A 23,751-nucleotide genomic window follows, 5' to 3' on the forward strand; every position below is an offset into this window, starting at 1 on the left:
CTTTAGTTATTTTTTGTCTGTCATTAGTGTGGTGGCTTTTTAAAGTTTATTTTTACCTCTGGTTTAGCTCCTTGTTTTATGCCTTTTTAAGGTTTTTTTTTCATGATTTAGTTATTACTTTTTGCTTTTTAAGTTTCCTGTCTACTTGTATTATGTTTGCTGGGGTTTTTTTGTTCATTGTTTCTTGTCTTTCCTTAGCTTCCTGGCTTTTTAGAGATTCTTTTTACATCTCTGTTGTGGTCTGCTGTCTCTATTTCCCTCATGCTTGATGTATTTTCTTTTCTTTTTTCTTTTTTCCCGTCTATGTGTACCTTTATATTGGTCACTTTTTTTTTATGTGCATTTTTTCTCTTGTCTGTTTTTAGCGCCGCCACTTTTACAAATATCTGCCTCTGTTTGCTTTTGAGTTCTCTGACTGTATTGTGTGTTCCTTCTTGTCTTAAACCTCGGGCTTTAAAAATTTTCTACTTTTATGTCTTTCAGCATTATTAGTTTTTAACTTTTCCCACGCCCCCCCTCAGTTTTCCCTAGCGCTGTCGCTTTTTACATTTTCCTTCTCTATCTACGTTTTAGTTTGACATTGCTAAGTATTGGGTTTTTTTTCCATTAAGCCCCTTGGTCTTATTTTTTCATTGTTCCTTCTGGGAATTGTACTCTGTTGTTTTCTAAATTTTGCCTTTACAGCTCCACTCATCTCGTGTTCTCTGCCTGTGTTTTTTTATCTCTTTGTGCCTGTCTTCTACCTTTTAAATTACGTTTTGGTAATTTCATCTATTTAGTTTACAACCCCTATTTGGTTCTTCCTCTGTTCCTCATCCCTTTGCATGGTAAATTTTATTTCTACTTTTTTTGTTTCAGTTTACCATTATTTTTTGTTGGTTTTTTTTTTCATTATCCCTGTAGCTTGTGATATTTTATTTTTATTTTTATTTTATTTTTTGTCTTTAAATTTTTTTTTTTGTTATAAGTGCATTTATTTTATAAATTTTCCTTCTACTATTGTTTTAGGTAGGTGTGTTTTTTCAAATTTTTCTATTTATTGGTGTTATGTTTTACTGTTTAAATTTTCTATTTTTATGTCTTTTCTGTATTTTGTTGTCCCTTAATTAGATATTATGTTGTGTTTGCGTCTCTACATTTCAAATTTTTTATATGCTTATGTTAGTTTATCGTTTTTAGTTTGAAATTTTAACATGTCTTTCCGTGATCTGCCTCACTTTAAAAGGTGTATTCATTCATCATCTTTTTTCCCCGTCCTGATGTGTTTATGCTAATTATTTCTTGTTTTTTATTAGCATCCTTGCTTTTTACATTTTTGTACACACCTGGTTAAGTTTGGGGTCAGGTTTTTTTTTTTGCCTTTTATTTCTGTGTTCTTGCTGCTTTTGCAATGTTTATTCTGTGGCTGTATTTTTCCTTCCACGTCTTTTTTTTTTTTTTTTTTTTTTTTTTTTTTTTTGGTATGTCTAGTGTTTTGTTAATGTTGTTCCCCATTAGATTTTTTTTTGTCTTCGTTTTTGTTCGGGTTTTGTTAGTGAGGGGGGGCCTAAGGTGGTAGCTTCTGTAGGAAACTGCTAGAAGTCGCTCCCCTTTGTTCAGTGGACTCGGCCGGGCCTAGGGCGGACCCGCTGCTGGCCAAGGCCGAGCCGATTGGTAGCAGAATGTCCCGTGATAATGCCTCTGCGATAACGTATTTAAATAGGGGAAAACAGAAAAAAAAAAAAAAAAGGGAGAGATGTGAAGCAGCTGAGCGGGGGGCAGAGAGGGGGAAGCGCGAGCCTCGTGGGCCTTGCAGGCCTCACCCTCTGGCCTCTCGCCGGGCAGCTGACTGGGCCCAACTCGGCCCGGCCTGGCTGCAAGAAGTGGAGAGGAGCAGTTGAAGTGAATAAGATGTAAAAAGGATCCTGAGAGGCGTCTGCCAGCCTGTTGTGAGGAACGGCTGCAGACGCCAAGGTCAGTGAAGGAGGAGGGGGAGGAGTAATGCGGCTCCTGGCCAAGATTCCTCTGCAACTCGTGGTGACGACCATGGTGGAGCAGGTTGTCCCCCTGCAGCCCATGGAGGTCCACGGAGGGGCAGAGATCCACCTGCAGCCCGTGGAGGACCCCACGCCGGAACAGGTGGATGCCTGAAGGAGGCTGTGCCCCATGGAGGGCCCGCTGGGACAGCTGTTCTAGAGGGACTGCACCCCGTGGAAGAGATGACCCACGCCGGAGCAGTTTCACGGAGGACTGTGGCCCGTGGGAGGGACCCCACGCTGGAGCAGAGGAGGAATGCAAGGAGTTCTTCCCCCGACGATCATACAGCGGCGTAAAACAACGCGTGATGAACTGACCGCGACCCCCATTCCCTTCCCCCTCCCCCCCCCCCGTGCCGCTCGGGAGGGGAAGGTAGTAGAGATAATGTTAAGCCCGGGAAGAGGGAGGAGTGGGGGGGGAGGTTATCTTGTTCCCTGTCTCATTCTCCTGCTAATTTTAGAAATAAATGAATAGTTTTCCCCAAGTTGAGTCTGTTTTGCCCGTGACGGTAACTTTAAGGATTTCTCCCCGTCCTTATCTCAAACCTCGAGCCGTTTTTCTTATATCATCTCCTCCTATTCTCTCGGAGTGTGGGGGGAGCGAGAGAGAGACTGTGTAGTCTGGTCCTGATCAGGGCTGAACTGCGACAGTTTTATTTTGATGTAAATATTTTTTTTATTATTCTCCGTAGTGCCTGTAATTTAAAAAACTTTGTATATTTATATTGCTTGCTGTCTTTATTTATTGGTTTTTAAATTTTTTGTCACGTTTCCTTAGTGTCCGAATTCTTCATTTTTTTTTTAATACATCTGTTTTAGGTAGCTGTCTGCCTTTTTTTTTTTTTTTTTTTTACTTTTTGTCTTATTTTCTCTAACACTCACCACTTTTTCGTACCTACTTTTCTTTTGTGTGCTGTCTTTTAAAAACTATTTATTTCCTTAGCATTCTTGATTTTGATAGTTTCTTCCTAATTCTTTTTTTGCCGTGCTGTACCTATTTTTTTTAGATTTCCTTTTATCAGCTATTCCCCGTTCCTTTTTCAGCATTTCAGTGGCTAATTTTATGCCCTTTGCAGTTTTAAAATAATAATTTCTTGTTGTTCCACAGAATCCTGACTTTCAAAATTCTCTTTCTCCTTTTTTATTTTTGTTGGTTGACATTGAGTGTTTTATTTCTTTTTTTTTTTTGTAATTTCTTTAATCTTCAATTGATGTTGATATGTTGTCTTTACTTCTATCTGGTTTATGTCTTTATTTTGCTATCTTTATTTTTTTTTTTAATTACATTCCAACAATGTCTAGTGTCCTTGATTTTTAAATTTTGTACGTCTCTTAGGTGGACTCTGTTATTTGGGAATTTTTCACCCAATTTCATTATTTCTATTTTATTTTGATATTGCTACTTGTTTTTTTTTCATTATTTCTGTAATCTTACTGTATTCTAACATATTATGATTTTTAATCTCCTTGCTGTATTTATTTTTGAAGCATTTCTTTATTGGAGCATTTGCTTTTCACATTTTTTTTTGCATTTCTGGTTTAGGTTTTCATCAGGTTTTTTTTTATGCTTGTTTCTATAAATCATTTTGCTTTTTGAATGTTCTGCATTTATCTTGTTTGCTGTCTTTATGTTGTTGCTTTTTTGCCAATGTTTTTTGCCTTTCATTTGCAACCTTGCTTTTTCAAGTATCTCTACATGACTGAGTTTGTCGTCTTTACGGTTTAATTTTTCTATTTATTTACTTGAATGATCTTGCTTTTTCCTTGCTTATTCTATGTGTACTTTACTTTTATTAAAAAAAACCAAAACAGTATAGTGTTTATCCAGTCCTGTGATTTTTGTAGTTTTTGTTCTATCTTGGTTTTAGTGTGCTGTTCCTATTTTTTGGGTTTTTTTTTGTCTATTTTGGGAATGCCCTGTGCTTTTTTCAGGTTTTTTTATGTTTATTGCATTGGTTAGTTTTCATTATTTATCAACCTTCCTTAGTGTTGCTGCTTTTTAATTTTTTTTCTACATCTACATTTTAGTTTGCCCTCAATGTTTTTTAATTTTTTGTTATTTCCCCCATCTCTGTTGCTTTAAAAAGTTTGTCTAGTTTTATTGGTTTTTTTGTATTCATTTTGCAGTATCTATTTTTATACCTTGAATTTTGTTAGCCTCCTCGCTTTTTAGATTTTATTTGTACATGTGTTTAGCTCCCTGTGTTGATTTCAAATTTTTTTTCATTTATTTCCATTATCTCAGTTGTTTATGTTTTCTACCTTTATCCCATTTCCCGTTTTTAAATTGCTCTTTCATATTTTACTTAGTCTCAGTGTTTCCTTAGAGGTATTGATTTTTCCATTTATTGTTACATTTATTTTGGTTAGCTGTCCCTATCTTTCATTTTTTCCCTTATTTCTTTGTTACCACATGTTTTTTAAATACTCTTTCTATGCATACTTTATTTCTGTTCCCTGTTTTTACGCAATTATTTCTAATCCTTTGGTGCTGCCGTTAGCTTGTAAATTTTTTTGCACAGATGTGTTTTGGTTTGCCATTTTTGTCTTTTTAAAATTTTTTCTTTATGTCGTTATTCATTTGTGTAGGTTTGGGTTGGGGGATTGTATTTTCTGGCTAGACGGGGTCAGCTGTTCCAGGTATATCCGTCTCAGTTTCCTGCACCCGCACATTAGCGGACCCTGGAAGACAAGATAGTGGTCTTGGTCTGTATCAGAACAAGTAACAACATCAGTGTGTTTGTCAATATTGTTCTGATAGGAAATTAAAAAAACACATTAGGTATTGAGAGGAAATGTAAGTCCATCTTAGATGAAACTAGAACAATCTCTCTAAACTCCGTAGGTTTTCGTATTTTCTGTCTCATTTTAATCAGCTTAATATTTAGTGTAGTGTTTTTCTGGTTTGTGCTATACACCACTTATTTGTGATTTTTTTACCCCGTTGTTCATGTTTTAACACATTGTTTTTACATTTCAATTTTTTTTCTATTTTCCTAATCTTTTCTTTGTAAGATCCACTGCCTTTGTTTACTTTTATAGCAGTCACAGGTTTTTTTTTTTTAACCAAATCGTTTCTTAATTTTCTTTAGTCACGGTGATTTTTGGAATTTTTTCTATGTATAGAAAGTGTTAAGATAGTGGGCTTGGTTTGTATCCGAAGAAGTAATAATATCAGTGTGTTTGTCAATATTGTTCTGTTGTTGTTAGGTGTCCTTTTTTTTTTTTTTTTTGTGCCTTTATTTTTTTTATTCCTCTTGATTTTAAATTGTTTTTTTTTGTATGTTTAATCTTATCTCAGTCCTCGTTGTGTTTTTTATTACCTGTTTGTCACCAAGTCGGTTTTCAAATTTTCTTCTTGTTATGTGTAATTTTCTCTAGGTAACTGTTCCTATCGTTCCATTTTTGTCTGTCTGTGTTTTTTTTTATTTTCAAACTTCTTACCATTGGTGTTTGTTTATTTCATTTTCTATGTCAACTTTCAAATTTTTTTTATGTTTACTGTGTGCTGTCACTCTAAAAATTTTTGTTTTACGTCTACTTTTATCAGGATGTCTCTCTCTGGTTTTTCATGTTCTGCCGTATGTCTTGTATGCTGTCACCTTGTAAATTTACCTTTCTCCTCTTTATTTTTATTTGATTTTTCATATTTACTTTTTAATGTTGTAGTTTGTCCTGTACCCAGTCGCTTTTTACATTTTCTTTCTGTGTCTTTCTCTGTTTAATTTTTTTGGCTGTTTTTAATTTTTTTCTTTATCTTTATGCCCTTGCTATTAAATTTTTGTTCATACATTCCCTTTTATGGATTTTTTTGGTCTTTATTTTTGGTTTTTTTTTTTTTTCTATGAGTCCTGTACACTGTCACCTTTAACATTTTCTTTCTGTCTACTTTTATTCAGGTTCATGATTTTTTATTGGTTCCTTATTTTTTCATGTCTTTGTGGGTCCTTGTGTCGTTTTTTTTTTTTTCTGTGTCTTTTTATCTGGGTCATTGTAATTTTTTTTTTTCCATTCTAGTCTGTAGTGTACCTTGTTGTTTTGTTTATTTTTTTATCTATGTGTTTGTTTACTTTGATATGTCTGTTATCCTTTTTCCTATTTTCATTTCTTTTTTTCTTGCAGTTTAAAAAATTTTTTTTTTATGTTTGCTTTTATTCAGGTCCCATGTCTATTTAATTTTTTCTCATGTCCCACCTACTCTCTCAATTTTTCAATTGTATTTCCGCTTCCCTGTTTACTTTGCATCTTGTGCTTGTCTATTCATTTTTTCATCTTCTTATGGTGCTGTTTTCTATTTGTTTTGTTCTATGCCCAGTTTTATCTAGCATTCTGTCCCTACTTGCATTCTTTTTTCCTTTTTGCCTTATACCACGTTGACTTTAGGATTTTATTTCTATGTCTACTGTTACTGAGCTGCATATTTTTATTTTTTTATGTCTGTCACTCGCGTTGAGCTTTTAAAAATTTTATTTTTGTCTCAGACGGTTTTTCTCTTGTCTCCATTTCTTTGTGAGGCTTCAGAGGGTCTCCTTGGCTGGCTTTTACCTCTGGAACGTAATTTGTATATTTGTTTGTCAGAACATCTCATCGGGTCATTCCTTATGCTCAGAGATGTAATTTAGTCCCACCCTCCATTTTGTTAATCTTCCTCACGCATCCTGTGCCGTCTGTTCCAATTTCTTCCCAATACCTTTGCGCCTTCAAGCCGCTTTCTATTTCTCCGCGTATTTTGGCTCCCCTCTGTTTCTCGCACGTCGCTTCCTGTAAGCGTCCTTGTGTTCTCTGGCCATCCTTCAGGTATGCGGCAAGTTTTTTGTCTTTGTTAATTGAGGAGACAAGTCTTCCTCGGGCTTTCAATTTGTGTCAGAGCGTTCATACTGTTCTTCCGCCCCATCCAGTGTCTGTGTTTCATCATCAGTTCCCCAAGGATATCTGTACTCTGTTTGGATCTCATCCCTAGTACCTCGTTGTGTCAGCGGTCCTTCATTTGCCTCTAATTCCACGCTCCTCTCGCCCCCACCAGAGCTCTCTGTCATTTCCTCAGCAGAGTTGTGGAGTCTGCATCTCTGATGCAGGCTAGCAGTTTGGTTCTGTCTTCCCTCTAGCCATGTCTGTATTTGTTTCCTGGCCCTAAGATGCAATGTTTTGATTTCGTCTGCAGTTGCTGCTTTCATGAGCCGAATGCAGGTTTCACAGTAAGCCTCGGTTGCTATTCCCACGGGTGGAGTGCAGTTTCTGTGGAAGCCAGAGGCGTAACGGTCCTGCAGCGGGGACAGCAGACTGTCCGTTCTCCATTACCAGGGAAGGAGCTGGCCTGCTAAGATAACCGCATAGATGCTATCCAGGAAGTAGGGACTTGTGCTTCACCCCCCGGCCTAGCCAGTCAGTCAATCCAGTCCTTGTTTGAAAACCGCAGAAGGAGGACTGCGAGGCACCTGTCAGCAATGCTGTCTTTACAGTTTGCCCCTCGAGGAGCTGAGCAAGGTGGTATCAACGTGGTCTAACCGGAAATGATATTCACTTGAAGGAAAAGAAATGTCACGCATCTGCTGACAGCCCCACCTTTGTGGGAGATGGGCAACACAAACAGTGGGCTTTTTTTCATGGAAGCAGGAAAAATACACCCCATCAGTACCCAGTGGATAATACCCTCCTTTTAACTGCTTGTTGCATCCTCAACCGAGCATATTTTTTTTTTCTTTTGTTTTTCACAGGAATTCTGAGTGAGCTGCACAGGCCTGATAATTAATTTGGAAGCCTAAATTTTAAAAGTGATCAATCGTTTAACTGGATTTATGATCAGCCTTGTAATATTTTTCTGCATCTTAGCAGTAATGTGTAACTGAAAGAATACATAACGGCAAGGTCTCGTTTGATGCGACAGCATTATAGGACGTTCTTCCAGAGACGGTCACCCAAATTTAGCTACCTTAGTAACATGTGATGAACAAATTGGCTACCACAACTACCGGGGTGACTAAACTACAACATCCTTTATAATCTTCCCTGTTGGATTTGGGAAGTAACCAATGGATGTTTACCAAAATGGGAGTAGGTGGATGAAGAGAGCGCGCGCGTGTGAGAGAGAGCGCGCGGGCGCGTGTGAGAGAGAGTGCGCGGGCAAGAGAGAGAGAGTGTGTGTTCGTCAGGGAAAGCCCGGAGCCCCGATGTCTGTGGTGCTGTAGATGCGCTGCCAATGGCCGGTGAGGAGCAGCAAGAGCTTGACTGGCTGACACTTTCGGTGTGGGAGCAATCGTCTGATGTTCGTGATTTTTCGGGGGTTTTTTTCAGTTGGCGCCCAGGTGCAGCGGGTGCTAAACGTCGAAGCCCTGTTGGTCAGGGAAAGCCCAGAGTCCCGATGTCTGTGGTGCTGTAGATGCGCTGGCAATGGCCGGTGAGGAGCAGCAAGAGCTTGACTGGCTGGCACTTTCGGTGTGGGAGCAATCGTCTGATGTTCGTGATTTTTCGGGGGTTTTTTTCAGTGGGCGCCCAGGTGCAGCTGGTGGTAAATGTCGAAGCCCTGTTGGTCAGGGAAAGCCCAGAGCCCCGATGTCTGTGGTGCTGTAGATGCACTGGGAATGGCCGGTGAGGAGCAGCAAGAGCTTGACTGGCTGGCACTTTCGGTGTGGGAGCAATCGTCCGACGTTCATGATTACATGGGATTTTAATTTCAGTGGGCGCCCATTTGGAGCTGGTGGTAAACGTCGAAGCCCTGTTGGTCAGGGAAAGCTCGGAGCCCCGATGTCTGTGGTGCTGTAGATGCGCTGCCAATGGCTGGTGAGGAGCAGCAAGAGCTTGAGTTGCTGGCACTTTCGGTGTGGGAGCACTCGTCCGACGTTCGTAATTTTTCGTTTTTTTTTTTTTTCAGTGGGTGCTGAGGTGCAGCTGGTGGTAAACGTCGAAGCCCTGTTCGTCAGGGAAAGCCCGGAGCCCCGATGTCTGTGGTGCTGTAGATGCGCTGTGAATGGCCGGCGAGGAGCAGCAAGAGCTTGACAGGCTGGCACTTTCAGTGTGGGAGCAATCGTCCGATGTTCATGATTTTTCGTTTATTTTTTTCAGTGGGCGCCCAGGTTCAGCTGGTGGTAAACGTCGAAGCCCTATTGGTCAGGGAAAGCCCGGAGCCGCAATGTCTGTGGTGCTGTAGATGCGCTGGGAATGGGCGGTGAGGAGCAGCAAGAGCTTGTGTTGCTGGCACTTTTGGTGTGGGAACAATCGACCGATGTTTGTGGTTTTTCGGGGCTTCTTTTCAGTGGGCGCCCAGGTGCAGCTGGTGGTAAACGTCGAAGCCCTGTTCGTCAGGGAAAGTCCAGAGCCCTGATGTCTGTGGTGCTGTAGATGCACTGGGAATGGGCGGTGAGGAGCAGCAAGAGCTTGACAGGCTGGCATTTAAGGTGTGGCAGGAATCGTCCGACATTTGTGATTTTTGGGGTTTTTTTTTTCAGGGGGCACCCAGGTGCAGCTAGTGGTAAACGTCGAAGCCCTGTTGGTCAGGGAATGCCCGGAGCCCCGATGTCTGTGGTGTTGTAGATGCGCTGCCAATGGCCGGTGAGGAACAGCAAGAGCTTGTGTTGCTGGCACTTTCGGTGTGGGAGCAATCGTCCGACCTTCGTGATTTTTCGGGGTTTTTTTCAGTGGGCGCCCAGGTGTACCTGGTGGTAAACGTCGAAGCCCTGTTGGTCAGGGAAAGCCCGGAGCCCCGATGTCTGTGGTGCTGTAGATGCGCTGGGAATGGCCGGTGAGGAGCAGCAAGAGCTTGACTGGCTGGCACTTTCGGTGTGGGAGCAATCGTCCGACGTTCGTGATTTTTCGGGGATTTTTTTCATTGGGCGCCCAGGTGCAGCGGGTGGTAAACGTCGATGCCCTGTTGGTCAGGGAAAGCCCAGAGCCCCGATGTCTGTGGCGCTGTAGATGCGCTGCCAATGGCCGGTGAGGAGCAGGAAGAGCTTGACTGGCTGGCACTTTTGGTGTGGGAGCAATCGTCCGATGTTAGTGATTTTTTTGGGGTTTTTTTTCCAGGGGGCACCCAGGTGCAGCTGGTGGTAAACATCGAAGCCCTGTTGGTCAGGGAAAGCCCGGATCCCCGATGTCTGTGGTGCTGTAGATGCGCTGGCAATGGCCGGTGAGGAGCAGCAAGAGCTTGACTGGCTGGCACTTCCATTGTGGGAACAATCGTCCGACGTTCGTGATTTTTCGGTGTTTTTTTTTCAGTGGGCACCTAGGTGCAGCTGGTGGTAAATGTCGAAGCCCTCTTTGTCAGGGAAAGCCCGGAGCCCCGATGTCTGTGGTGCTGTAGATGCACTGGGAATGGTTGGTGAGGAGCAGCAAGAGCTTGACTGGCTGGCACTTTTGGTGTGGGAGCAATCGTCCGACGTTTGTGATTTTTCGGGGTTTTTTTTTAGTGGGAGCCCAGGTGCAGCTGGTGGTAAACGTCGAAGCCCTGTTGGTCAGGGAAAGCCCGGAGCCCCGATGTCTGTGGTGCTGTAGATGCGCTAGGAATGGGTGGTGAGGAGCAGCTAGAGCTTGACAGGCTGGCATTTAAGGTGTGGCAGGAATCGTCCGACATTTGTGATTTTTGGGGTTTTTTTTTCAGGGGGCACCCAGGTGCAGCTGGTGGTAAACATCGAAGCCCTGTTGGTCAGGGAAAGCCCGGATCCCCGATGTCTGTGGTGCTGTAGATGCGCTGCCAATGGCCGGTGAGGAACAGCAGGAGCTTGACAGGCTGGCACTTTCTGTGTGGGATCAATCGTCCGACGTTTTTGATTTTTCAGGGTTTTTTTTCAGTGGGCGCCCAGGTGCAGCTGGTGTAAAATGTCGAAGCCCTGTTGGTCAGGGAAAGCCCGGAGCCCCGATGTCTGTGGTGCTGTAGATGCGCTGCCAATGGCCGGTGAGGAGCATCAAGAGCTTGACTGGTTGGCACTTTCGGTGTGGGAGCAATCGTCCTATGTTCGTGATTTTTCGTTTATTTTTTTTCAGTGGGCGCCCAGGTGTACCTGTTGGTAAACGTCGAAGCCCTGTTGGTCAGGGAAAGCTCGGAGCCCCGATGTCTGTGGTGCTGTAGATGCGCTGCCAATGGCCCGTGAGGAGCAGCAAGACCTTGTGTTGCTGGCACTTTCGGTGTTGGCGTAATAGTCCGATATTCGTGAATTTTCGGGGGCTTTATTCAGTGGGCGCCCAGGGGCAGCGGGTGGTAAATGTTTAAGCCCTGTTGGTCAGGGAAAGCCCAGAGCCCCGATGTCTGTGGTGCTGTAGATGCGCTGGCAATGGCCGGTGAGGAGCAGCAAGAGCTTGACTGGCTGGCACTTTCGGTGTGGGAGCAATCGTCTGACGTTTGTGATTTTTCGGTTTTTTTTTCCAGTGGGCTCCCAGGTGCAGCTGGTGGTAAATGTCGAAGCCCTGTTGGTCAGGGAATGCCCGGAGCCCCGATGTCTGTGGTACTGTAGATGCTCTGCCAATGGCCGGCGAGGAGCAGCACAAGCTTTCAGTCCTGGCACTTTTGGTGTGGCAGCTATCGTCTGACGTTCGTTATTTTGAGGCCTTTTTTCCGGTGGGTGGCCGTGCGGAGCTGACAGTGAAAGCGGGAGCACTGGCGTCCAGGAAATCCCAGAGCCCTCCTCTGCTCGGAGGCAGTTCACGAGGACAGAAGTGTTGCTGTGCTCCTTAACAAACAAATATTCAACTTGGCACATAGAGGGTGAGGAGATCTCGGCTGTACTTAGGGTTGAGAAAATGTATGTAGGCATCTGTGTCTGTCCCCTGCCTGTATGTAGGACAGCGGTTCGAGTGAAACTAAAGCTGCCAATGAGTCAAAAAAAGGCCCGGGTGTCTGAAAAATGCAAAAGCTTTAAAGGCCAGTATCAGCAGCTGTACCAAAGGTGCTGCAAGATACTCTGTCCTTCACGTGGTTTTAGTCCTGAGAAACCTCGCCCCAAAAGGAAGAGTTAGATTCCTGCCTAGCTTCAAACTAAGGGGTTTTTCCCTCTCTCTGCTGAATGTCTGCTGCCAGCGTTTCACCGTGGTCGCCTTTTCCTTGGTCATGAAAGTACGAGATGGATGGAAAGGAGCCGTAGCGGTCTGCAAGTACAAGGTACGTCTGCGATGCGTGACTGCATTTTTCCTAAGGGACTTGCCCCATGGATTTTAAAGTGAATGTTAAGAATGTGGCGATTTTCCTTCTGTAGTCTTTTAACTAAATATTCAGACACAGGAAAAATCAAATGAGGTGTGGTCTGGAGCATAGTCTGGCCATAGTAAAAAAAATATTCTGGACAAGGAAAAAAAAAAAAGCCACTTAATTTGGGGATAGTTGGTGTGACCCAGTGGGAGACGGAGGGGTTCTCGCTGGGGATTACGCAGTGTGGGTCCATTGTCCGGTGTGGGTCATCTCGTGCAGGTTATGCCGGGTGAGTTACGTGCTGTGGATTGTCCTGCGTGGACTCCCTGCTATAGGTCATCCTTACGCACCTTTCTTCCCGCACGTACCCCTTGTCCTTGCGTGTCCGTCTCTCCCTCGTATCCGTCCCCACTGTCCCGCTCTGTGTTTCTCAGCCCTCCTGACGCGTGGATCAAACTCTACAACTCGGAGAGAGTTATAAAGCAGGCATGTTTATTTGGCACCGGGTGCGTGGGGGATTGCTTCTCCAAAAGCACGCACACTGACAGCACATTTTACCAAAAATGTATCCGGTGCAGGTACACACATTACTAGGATTGCACAATACAGACATACATGTGCATAAGCGAGGCGGGGTTATTAAAAAACCACTTGCGTTAGCATTTCAGATCTGTCTCTGGTGGTCGTTTACTTCTTCAGGGGTCTGATCTTCCTCTAGATGAACTTCAGTCATTCACCCATGCTCTCCTTTCACTTGGGGATTTCAGCAGTTTCTGAACGACTCCTGTTATCATGTCCTTTGCTTGACATATTAGTCCTTGACTGAATACCAGTTTCTTGACAAGTACCAGTCCCTGATAAGCTTAAGTGAGTTTCAAGGCAAAGAGGATTGTTAGGCATTGTCTAGCAGACAGTTAGTCTCCTAAATCAAGCAGTATGCAGACAGTCAGTCTTCTAAATCAAGCAATATTTAGCAGACCGTTAATTCCCTGTATCACTTGCAAATGCTTTTCACTAAAACACCCCCCCACCGTGTGAGGTTTTCCTCCCTTGTGAGTTTTTTTTCCCCTGTGTTTTGCCCGTTGCGTGCCCTGCACTCTTGTTTTGTGTCCCTGTTCGACGCCCCCCTTTTTGGCGCTGCCTCCCCATGACCCCTCTGCCTCAGGATCCTCGGGTTGCTGCCTGTGTTCCCCAACTTACCCAGTGCTCCCACCCCCAACTTTTATGGAGATTGTTTCCATTCTAAAATGAAAACACTCTAAATTAGAAACTTACAAGTGTGTTCATTTGTATCAGTTGCATGTCTTGGGTTTTCTTTTGCTGTATTTTTCTTTTGTTCCGCTTTTCCTTACCAGTGGTGGTTCTTTTTCTTTTCCTTAATATTAAACTGTTTTTGTCTCAAGTCACAAGAATTGTTCCTTTGACCTTTCTGAGTCTCTCCCCATCCCACAGGGTCGGGGGCAGTGAGCGAGCACAGTTGCTGGCTGCAGTTAAACTGCAGCACAAGGTCAGCTGCAAGCTCTGCCTGGCTGATGCTTTAGGCTCTCATGTGGTGTCATGTCTCATCTCATGTCATGTCATTCCTAGTGTCTTGACAGTTTGTCTTTGTTCTTTGTCGTTGCTTTTTAGTGCCTTTTCCTCTGTTGTTTTGGGCAGCAGTGGTTGTGGAGCCGCTCCAGGTAGCCACTCTCTCAAGGGCAAGGGGGTGGCAAAGCCGCAAGCTGGTGCGCAGTCCGGTCGGACGAAGGCAGCCACCTGTCACTGTGGATCGGTATTCCGGAAGACGTAACTGAAGGCCGTCTGACCGGCAGCTGCCTGTGCTGCGTGCAAGAGACAGCCTGCCTCTCTGGGTGAGGAAGATCCCGTTTTGAAGGCCGCAGCAGGCTAGATCGCCAAAGAGCGCCGCAGGGTCTGTACACATAATTTAAAAAGGGGGCACGGTCAAGTACTGGGTGAGCGAGGCTGCGTTTCTAGGGAGCTTTGTCTCCTAAGAGCTGTAACGCATCCTCCTCTTTTCTTAGGTTGGGGACAGTCAAGCAACTGGAGTGACAGAAGAGGAAGGGAAGAGCAGAGAAAGAAGGGTCTGAACTGGCAAACTCTCCCTGGAGCGCCGAGAGCTGCGGTGAGTCCCGGGCCCTCGGGGCCCCTTCTCCCCTCCTCTCCATCCCAGGGCCTCCTTGGCCCTCCCCCAGCTGCCTCTCTTTCCCTTTTTCTTTCTCATGCTGCTGTGATTTTCTTGGCTTCCCTGCATCTCATCTTTTTCCATTTTTCTGTTTTTCTCAGTCTTTCTCTTTCCCCTTCTCTCTCTTCTTGTACTGCTCCCTTTCTTTTTCTATCTGGGCTCTTGTTCTCCTCACTCTCCTTCCTTTTCCCCACTGTTTTTAACTTATATTTCCCTTTGTGCTGGTCTGCATCCTTCTCTTTTTTTCTTTGCAGTTTCTCTGGTCTGTTTTCTGGCATTTGTTTCCTCCCTGTGCCTGTACGTGCTGCTCTGAGTCCCTGCCTTCCTGTCTCTCTCCTCCCTTCCCTTTCTTGCTTTATCCCTTTGTCTTGCTTGGTGTTGCGGTTTTTCTTCCATTCTGCCTCTCATTCCGTCCTGTTCATCCCTTGCTGTCTCTGGGCCTTCATGCTGTTCCTTGGCCCTTTTTATTAAGTTGATGTGCCTTTGTAGCTCTTTTGAGATCTATCTTTATCTCTCCAACCCCTGTGGCTCTCACAAGTGCATGCTCTCTCTCTTTCAATGTTTTTTTTTTTTTCTGTCTGTCAGTCTGTCTTGCTCCCTGTCTTGTCGTTTCTTGCTATATCCCTTTGTTCCGATCCTTGCTCATATTCATGTTCTTCTCTGTCCGGCTGTCTATCCAAGGTTTTTTTCCCACCCCCATCTCCGTCTGGCTGCTGCCATTTTTTTTTCTCTGCCTTCTCCCTTGTTCCTCTTTCTGTCTCTTTTCCTTGGTCTGTGTTTTCCCCCCCCACCATTTTGTCCCGATCTCACTCCTATTCCTATTTATTTTCCTCTTTTTGTCCTTTTCCTCTGCTTCCTTCCACTTTATTGTCTGTTTGTTTCTTTCTCTGTCCCGTTTGCTCTCCTGTCTTTTCTAATTGTGCTCCCCTGTACAGCTGGGTGTCTCTTCTTTCCTTTCTCTTTCCCTCGCTATTTTTTTTTCCTTTTTTTGGTATCTCTCTCCCACTGCCTATCACAGTTGATTTTTCCTCCAGAGCTGTCCTGCTCTCTGTTCCTTTATTCTCTCTCTGTCATTCTGTGCTGCTCCCCATGGTTGTTTTCTAATTTCTCCGTCTCGGTCCTGCAGGCCATTGCTTTTTTATTTTGCTTCCGTTCCCGTGCCCTGCTTTCTGTCTTTGTTTCTCTTTGCCTTTGTTCAGCCTCCCAGCATTTTTTCCTTTCCCATTCTGTCCTGCTCCCTATCCCTCTTGCTGTCCCAAATCTGGGTTTGTTTACCCAGTGCGCAGTACGCCAGGCTTACGCACGGAGCAGAGGTATTTACTTCTGTAATTTCTGCACAGCGATGGGTACTGTGGGCTAAACCCACAAAGCTAGCCCACCTGCTTGTAATGCTCAGTTTAAATTCTACATTCTCTGTCTTGCAGCTGCACGCTATTTGATTGTTTCCCCTCCATCTCTCTCTGCCTGCGGCTCCCTATCTGTCTGGTAAGCCGTCACTGTTATTTTTTTGTTTCTCCATGTCATTCTGTCTAGCTTCTCAGTCCCCGTTTTTTAATTCTTCCCTCTTCCCTGTATGCCAGTCGTGTTCCTATTATTTCACATTGTGTTCTGCCTGGTCCTCTGACCGTATTTATCCATTGCTCCCTCTCTGCCCTGTGGCCTGTCGCACTTGCCCATTTAATTTCTGCCTCTCTCTCTGTCCAGCTCCCAGTCTCTGGTTTTCCATTTCCTCCCTCTGTGCCCTCTAGCGTGTCGCTTTTCTCCTTTATCCAGCTTGCCGTCTCTGGCTCCCCGATGCACCTGATTTTCCATTCTGCCCCTGTTCTTTCTGTATGCATTGCTACACTGTTTGTTTTTTTTTCCCAGCTCTCTCTTTTTTTCAGGCTCCTTGACCCTATTTCTTAATTCTTCCCTCTCTGCCCTCTAAGCATGCAGCTGTATGATTTGTTTTGTGTTGTCCCCTTGCTGTCACCTCTTCTGTCCAACCTTTGATGTCCTGGCGTCCTGTCCCTGTTGTTTCACTGTTGTTTCATTCCTCCCTCTCTGCCCTGTTCTTGTTATGGCTTTAGCTTTCTCCATCTCTCTCGGTCTGGCTTCCTGCACCTAGTTGTCTTTACCTCCCTGTCGTACTGCCCAGCTCAGGTTTTTCCTGCATCTCCATCCTGCTCCCCATCCTTCTTTGCTGGTCTCTGTCCCGCTCCCTCTCCCTCTCTCTGCTGCCTCTCTTCCTCTCTCCACTGCTTCTTTGCCCACCTCTGTCAGGCTCCCTGTCCTTCTCTGTCCCCATCCTTCTCTCGCTATCCTGTTTCCTGCCTCGTGCTTTCTCGCTACGCCCCTCTGTCTTGCAAGCTGCCTCTCTTCTCTTCTCTTGTGGTGTTCCGTGCCCTGCTCTTTGTTTTTAGCAGCCTCCAAGTCTGCCCAGCAGCCCGGCGCTCCAGGACGCAGCCAACCCACCGTACGTTCCCTGCCGAACCAACGAGCGTGGCTCCTGGAATGACTTGGCAGTCGTTCCAGTGACACGGAGAGGGGATCGGAGGCTGCAAGCTCCAGAGCAGACTCGCTGCTCGGACTTATGTGCGTGACTGAATAAACACTCGCTGTCTCTGACTTCATGGCTGCGTTTCTGCTCCCTTTGCCCGGGGCCATGGGAGGTGAGGAGCCCAGGGGAGGAGGTGATGCAGTGTGGGGGTCAGGCGATGGCCCCCAGTTCCTGCCGGGCTCCAGCTGTGGGCTGGGGCTGGAGGAGCCCCAGGTGCGGGCAGTGAGGGTGATGGAGGCGGCCCCTCCCTGTAAAGGGGTGGGTGCTGCTGGAGGGGCTGGTGCTGCCCTGCCCCGCCCCGGGTGGCCGTGGAGGGGCCAGTGCGAGCCATGGGAGGACTTACTGGCTGTGGACAGGAGCTGCTGCAGCGGGAAGCTGGAGAGGCTGGTGAAAGGTAAGGAAGAAAAAAACAAATGCCGTCTGACTGGTATCGGCCTCCTGCTGCAGCCCAGAGGGAGCCTCCCTCTCCAGGTGAGGAAGAATTCCTCTTTGTAGCCGGCGGCAGGCCAGACTGGCAACATGCACCGCAGGGTCTGTATGCAACCGAAAGCGCAGGACAGGCACGTGTGTGCGCGTGAGGCTGTGTGTCCTCAAAGCCTCCTACTGTAAGAGTGTAAGACGCCAATCTGTTCTCTTAAGTGGATGACAGTGAAGTGACCAGAGGTACAGCGGAGGAAGGGAGGGTGGGGTGAGAGAGAGAGAGAGAAAAACTCATCCAAACCGTCAAATTCTCGCAGCAGATCTGAGAGCAGGAGAAGCAATGGGTCCTGGACCAGCAGCGTTGTTTCATCCCTCTTCTGCATCCTCATCCCCCTGTTACATGACATAAACATTGAAAATTAAATATCAATATGAGGTGATTCTTGCTAACTGTAGAACTGTAGTCACATAGGTTAAATCTTCATAAAATTCGTTTGTTCCTAAAGGGAGTGGGACCCTAGAGATCTTATAATACGCATTTGTTAGAAGCTAGCCTAGCATATCTTTAATACAATGGTAAGTCCCAAACACCCCCAAACCCCACCTGCAGAAATAGGCCCTGAGCCATCACTTTGGAGCCAGGAAAATCAAGCAGCACCGCGACCTGTTCTCAAGACCAGATATGGAGATTTCAAGGAGGAGTTTGACCAGCGAATTCGAGGAGGGGGCGTTTTGACGACCACCAAGACCACCAAAAGACCCTCGACTCAAAAGACTGGGCATGCGCGAGTGGGTAGGGAAATGATGTAATGGTTTCTCAGAAAATTTATGTTTATGCATATTATTTCTTGGAATTTAATGAATATGTATAATTAATGTGTATTTAACCCGTGCTGTTGATCAAATGGGTGCGCACGCTAGGTGGAGCGATCCCCCGTGCGCCCAGCGCTGCAATAAAGAAGTGCCTGCTTCTTAACTTCTCGTTGCTGTTAAGGAGTTTTATTCCGGATTTCGGTAACAGTTTTGGCGACCCAGATGGGACCTTGCGAGTGAGACTGAACGAGATCGAGTGTTGATCGAACTCCAGCCGGCACCGAGGTATTCTCGTGGAGACCCATCGCTCTCGACTCACAAAGCTCCTCGCAACGTTCCCTGGAGAAAAGGGTAAGGCACTTCTTCTTTGAAATCTGTCTGGTCTGGATAGCCTGCCCGTAAGGCGCGGCGAAAGCTTCGCAGGGTTGGGGCTTAGAGGGTACCCGTTTGGTTTGGAAGCCTAGGCGTCTGCCCGTAGGTCATAAGCGAAAGCTATTGCTGGGTTGGACATTTGTGTATTTGGGACAATTGTCATTTGCATTTGTTTGGTTTTTGTATTTGGGACAATTGTCATTTGCATTTGTTTGGTTTTTGTATTTGGGACGATTGTCATTTGCATTTATCTGGTATTTGGCATTTAGTCTAAATTGTTTAAGAGTAAGAGTATGGGGAGTATTGGTAAGATTTGTACATAGCTTGGAAAGGGGCCCCAGGGTGTTTTAGAAGTGATTTACAAGCTGGTAATTGTTGCTTCAGTGCGTTTTGTTTTGTTTTGTTTTTAAGTCTGTATGCATGTGTTGCAGTGTAGGGACTTGAATGATATACAGTATTGCATTTGGGGTTTTAAACTTTTCTTGGTGACGGGATTGACTTTGTTTGTAGAACAGTGTTATTGTCTTTTTGGTACCAAAAACTCCTTTGTAAAATATGGGAAAACACATATCTTCTATGTCTACCTCAATGGTAGGGGAAATATTAATGAAGTCTCCACTGGGATGTGTTCTTAAACATTGGGAGGATATAAGGGGAGACCCAGTAACTAGAAAAAAAAAAAATTGATACAATATTTTACAGTTGATGTTATCTTGTAGAAGGGAAGGAAAGTGAGATGTGGTCCCCGATGTTGATTTGTTCTTTACTTTGGGAAATCATCCCAAGTGGCAGAAAGATTGCAGATACGTCCCCAAGGATCCGATGGTTTTGGCATTAAAAAAAAAAAAAAAAAAAAAAAAAAGGAAAAAGGTTGAAAAGATCCTGGCTTGTAGTATAGAAAGTGATGTTTAAAATGTGGAACTGAAGAGGAAAACATAGAATTCATGTGTTAAATTTCTGTATTATCTTTATGTGTGGTCTGGAAGTGTTGATGCAGGTTTAACAAATGAAACAGTAGAAAAAGGGGCCAGAACACCGAACCCCTGGTGGGAGCTGTAGAGTGGGACAGTTGAATTATGAGGGTTTCAGTCCTATTGCAGGGAGAACTGGAAGCTGACAAGACCAGATAGAACAAGGAGCGGCTCAAGCCTTGCCCCCCCTACCACTTCGACAAGCAGTAGGGGAACAAACCGGGGATGAGGTCGGGGTGTGGTAGAGGAATGGATAAAATAACTGCAGTAGGAGAGAGATTGGGAATATCAGTGTGCAAAGTGTGAAGCATGGTGGCACTGGAAAAATGCGTGTCCTTATTCTGAAAAAGAAACAAAAAACTGGCAGCACAGCAGATGCCTGTGTCAGAGGTGCAAAGAGGACTGGGGGAGAATTCCCCAGCAGAACCCCTGGTTACAATCCAGCTGGGGACCCAAACCATGGATTTTCTATTTTGATACTGGAGCTATTCATTTTAAGTACTGGTAGAAGAAAATTGAGTAAAAAGCATGTAGACAAAATTGGTGCCACAGGGAAAGCTGAAAATAATTTTTTCATTCAATCCTTAACTTTAAGGTGGGTAAAAATGGGGAACTGGCTAATTTTTATACATGCCAGAGTGTCCTGTTGCCTTATTGGGGAGAGATTTATTGAGCAAATTGAAAGCACAAATTAATTTTTAAAACTGTGACATTCAATTAAATATACCCTAATCAAAAGCCAGAGAGGCAAGAATTTTTATGTTGCAGACAACTTCAGAGCCATATGAAATCCCTCAAGAAGTGGACAATGCAGTAACCCTTTGGTGTGGGCTGGCGAAGTTCCCGGACATTCAAAAGCAGCAGAACCGGTAAAGATTTTTCTAAAGGAGAGCACCAAACCGGTAAGACAAAACCAGTACCCTTTAAAATTAGAAGCTAGAAGAGGCCTTGAGAAAATGATTGAAAATTTTTTAAAAAAATATCGACTATTAGTCGAATGTGAATCAGAATTCAATACTCCCATTTTACCTGTGAAAAAGCCAGAAAGTGAGGAATATAGGTTAGTACAAGATTTTAATAGCAATAAATTTAATAGTTCAAGATATTCACCCCTTAGTGGCAAACCTGTATCCTTGTTGACAGCTTTAAAAGAAAATCACAAGTGGTTCACTGTATTGAACTTATAGGATGCCTTTTTCTGTATTCTTCTTGACAAAAATAGTCAGGCATATTTTGCCTTTGAACTGCAAAATCCCACAACTAGGCAGAAGACTCAGCTCACCTGGGCAGTGCTACCTCAAGGATTTAAAAATAGCCCAATGATCTTTGGAAATCAATTGGCTAAGGAATTAGAAACATGCAAAATAATTTATCCTGAAAGACTGGTGTTGCAATATGTAGATGATATTTTAATAGCCACAGAAACCAGAGAAGAATATTTCAACTTGACTACTAACCTGCTAAATTTCTTGGGCCAAAGTGATAACAGATTTTCCAAGAAGAAAGCACAGATTGGAAAAGAGACTGTCATGTATTTGGGATTTGAAATCACACAGGGACAAAGACAACTGGGAAATGAGAGAAAAGAGGCAATTTGCCAAATGCCGGAGCCAAAAGGAGCTAAGGAGCTGCAAACATTTCTGGGAATGGCTGGCTGGTGTCACCTGTGGATTAAAGGAATTGAAGGAGGGACCCCTTGTGTGAGAATCTGAAGCTCGAAAGGCATTCCAGAATGTAAAGGTAGCTCTGATGTTCACTCCTGCTCTAGGGTTGCCCAATTTAACCAAACCCTTTGAACTGTTTGTTCATGAAAGACAACATTCGGCCCTCAGAAGAATGCTTTCTCAGAAAAATGGAGAATGAAGAAGACCGGTTGGTTATTTCTCCAAACAATTGGACAATGTTAGCTAAGGATGACCAGGTTGTCTATGGGCTGTAGCAGCAACTGTCCTCCTGACTTAAGAAGCTTGTAAGCTGACAACGGGACACCCAAGAACAGCTTATGTACCGCATATGGTACTTTCTGTTCTGGAACAGAAAGGAGGACACTGGTTATCCCCAAGCAGGATGCTCAAACATCACATTGTCCTGTTGGAACAAGATTATGTCAAATCAAAAACAACTACAACAATACATCCTGCCATCTTTTTAAGTTCAATAGAAGAAGAAGTTCTAAGTCATGACTGCCTACAGACCATCAAACAAGTTTATTCCAGCAGAAGTAACAGAAGAGTGAACATACCTGACCCAGAATTCGAGATATGTACTGATGGAAGCAGCCTCGTGAGAAATGGAAGAAGATTGGCTGGATATGCAATAACAATAACAAACTCTGTTATTGATGCAAAGCCGCTCTCAGTGAACACCTCAGCACAAAAGGCTGAATTGATAACTAGCCCTCATAAAAGCCCTAAAATGGACAGAACATAAAAAGTGAATATATGGACTGATTTAAAGTATGCTTTTGGAGTAGTACATGCCCATGGAGCCACATGGAAAGAAAGAGGAATGCTGACAGCACAAGGAACATCCATGAAACACCAAGAAGAAATTCTGCAATTGCTCCAAGTGGTGCAGAAACCCAAAGAAGCTGCAGTAATGCACTGCAAAGCCCACCAATTTGGGAATTTCCCAGTGAATATTGGAAATAAATTAGTCAATAAAAAGGCAAAGAAGAGAGCAGAAAAAGGCATCATGACAATAATACTAGTTAAAGAAGTGAAATTTGAACAACAAACCCCAAATTACAGTAAGGTTGATTTGGAATTAGCTAAATCAATTCAAATAAATATGAAAAATGATCATTAGTCCTAAAAATCAAGTTGTGGTCTCACCACAATCAAAGCTAAAAGCATAGAAAAATTCATTGGGAAACAGAGGCAATGATCAGTGATTTAAGAAGACAGGTGATTAGTGTTAGGATGATAAAGCTAATAAAATCAGTAACAAAAAGTGTGAAACTTGTTTAAAGAATAACCCGAGAAATATTAAATAACCACCCCCAGGAACCATATATATGGGAAACTTGCCTGAAAATTATTGGCAGATTGATTTTTCAGAATTGCCACAACAAAATGGATATAGGTATCTATTGGTATTAGTAAATATGGCCAAAAGATTTTCTTTTCCTGTCGCACCAATAGGCAAGAGAAGTGGCTAAAAATATGTTAAAAGAAATAATATCATGGTTTGGAATCCCCAAAAGAATATAATCAAATAGAGGTCCTCATTTTGTGTCTGAAATTATTCAAATATTGAGGAAAATTCTGGGAATCAAATTGAATTTACACACTCCTTGAAGGCCACAATCTAATAGACAAGTAAAATTTGTCAGAAAATATCTTTAAAATGGCCTCATGCTCTTCCTTAAGCACTTCCGAGAATCAAGATTCAATCCAGATCTAGGACTAAAATTAGTCCATATGTTAATGGAAAATCTTATCAGACTCTAACCCTTATTCAAAATGTGACTGCTACTGGGGATAATGAAATGGAATTGTATTTGATATCCCTTGGAAGAACTCTGATATGGATATGGAACTGCCACAGAGCCTCTTTCTTTAGATTCCCCGGTTCATCATTTTTAACCAGGAGATTACGTGTACCTGAAAATTTGGGAATCAGAAACTCTTCAATAAAAATGGAAAGAACCATATCAGGTGCTTCTAGCAATATATACAGCCCCTAAATTTGAAGATATTGATTCTTGGATTCATTATTTGAGAGTCAAGAAGCACAGCCTCCAAAACAGAAACAATGGATTTCTAAAGAAATATGTCATTTAAAGTTAACAGTCTCTCATTTTTAATGAATTAGACAAAATCATATCAAAAATAATGAAATCTATCAAAGGAATTTTATTAGTAATGTTAATACTTTTTGGTTTACTGATTATGGAGATTAGTTATAAGTAAATGAGACTTATTGAAAAAAATTAAATAAGTCTCAAAGGGGGGAAATGTTACATGACATAAATGTTGAAAATTAAATATCAGTATGAGGTGATTCTTGCTAACTGTAGAACTGTAGTCACATAGGTTAAGTTTTATACGAAATCTATTTGTCCTTAGAGGGAGTGGGACCCTAGAGATATTATAATACGCATTTGTTAGAAGCTAGCCTAGCATATCTTTAATACAATGGTAAGTCCCAAACACCCCCAAACCCCACCTGCAGAAATAGGCCCTGAGCCATCACTTTGGAGCCAGGAAAATCAAGCAGCACCGCGACCTGTTCTCAAGACCAGATATGGAGATTTCAAGGAGGAGTTTGACCAGCGAATTCGAGGAGGGGGCGTTTTGATGACCACCAAGACCACCAAAAGACCC

General features: G+C 43.7%; 1 long non-coding RNA gene across 2 annotated transcripts; it reads left to right on the forward strand.

Moving 5' to 3' along the window:
- The first annotated feature begins 12,055 nt into the window (after window positions 1–12,055).
- LOC147596096 (uncharacterized) lies at window positions 12,056–16,896 on the forward strand. 2 transcript variants are annotated; one of them, XR_015261611.1, is made up of 4 exons: window positions 12,056–12,099; window positions 13,783–14,035; window positions 14,148–14,248; window positions 16,711–16,896. It is a non-coding gene; the product is annotated as an uncharacterized LOC147596096 (long non-coding RNA). The 2 variants fall into 2 exon arrangements; XR_015261610.1 differs by lacking the exon at window positions 16,711–16,896 and having other exon boundaries at window positions 14,148–15,529.
- The last annotated feature ends 6,855 nt before the right edge of the window (window positions 16,897–23,751 follow it).

The sequence above is a fragment of the Chlamydotis macqueenii genome, unplaced genomic scaffold (genome assembly GCF_036417535.1).
Source record: "Chlamydotis macqueenii isolate bChlMac1 unplaced genomic scaffold, bChlMac1.mat HAP1_SCAFFOLD_179, whole genome shotgun sequence".
NCBI classification, from domain to species: domain Eukaryota; kingdom Metazoa; phylum Chordata; class Aves; order Otidiformes; family Otididae; genus Chlamydotis; species Chlamydotis macqueenii.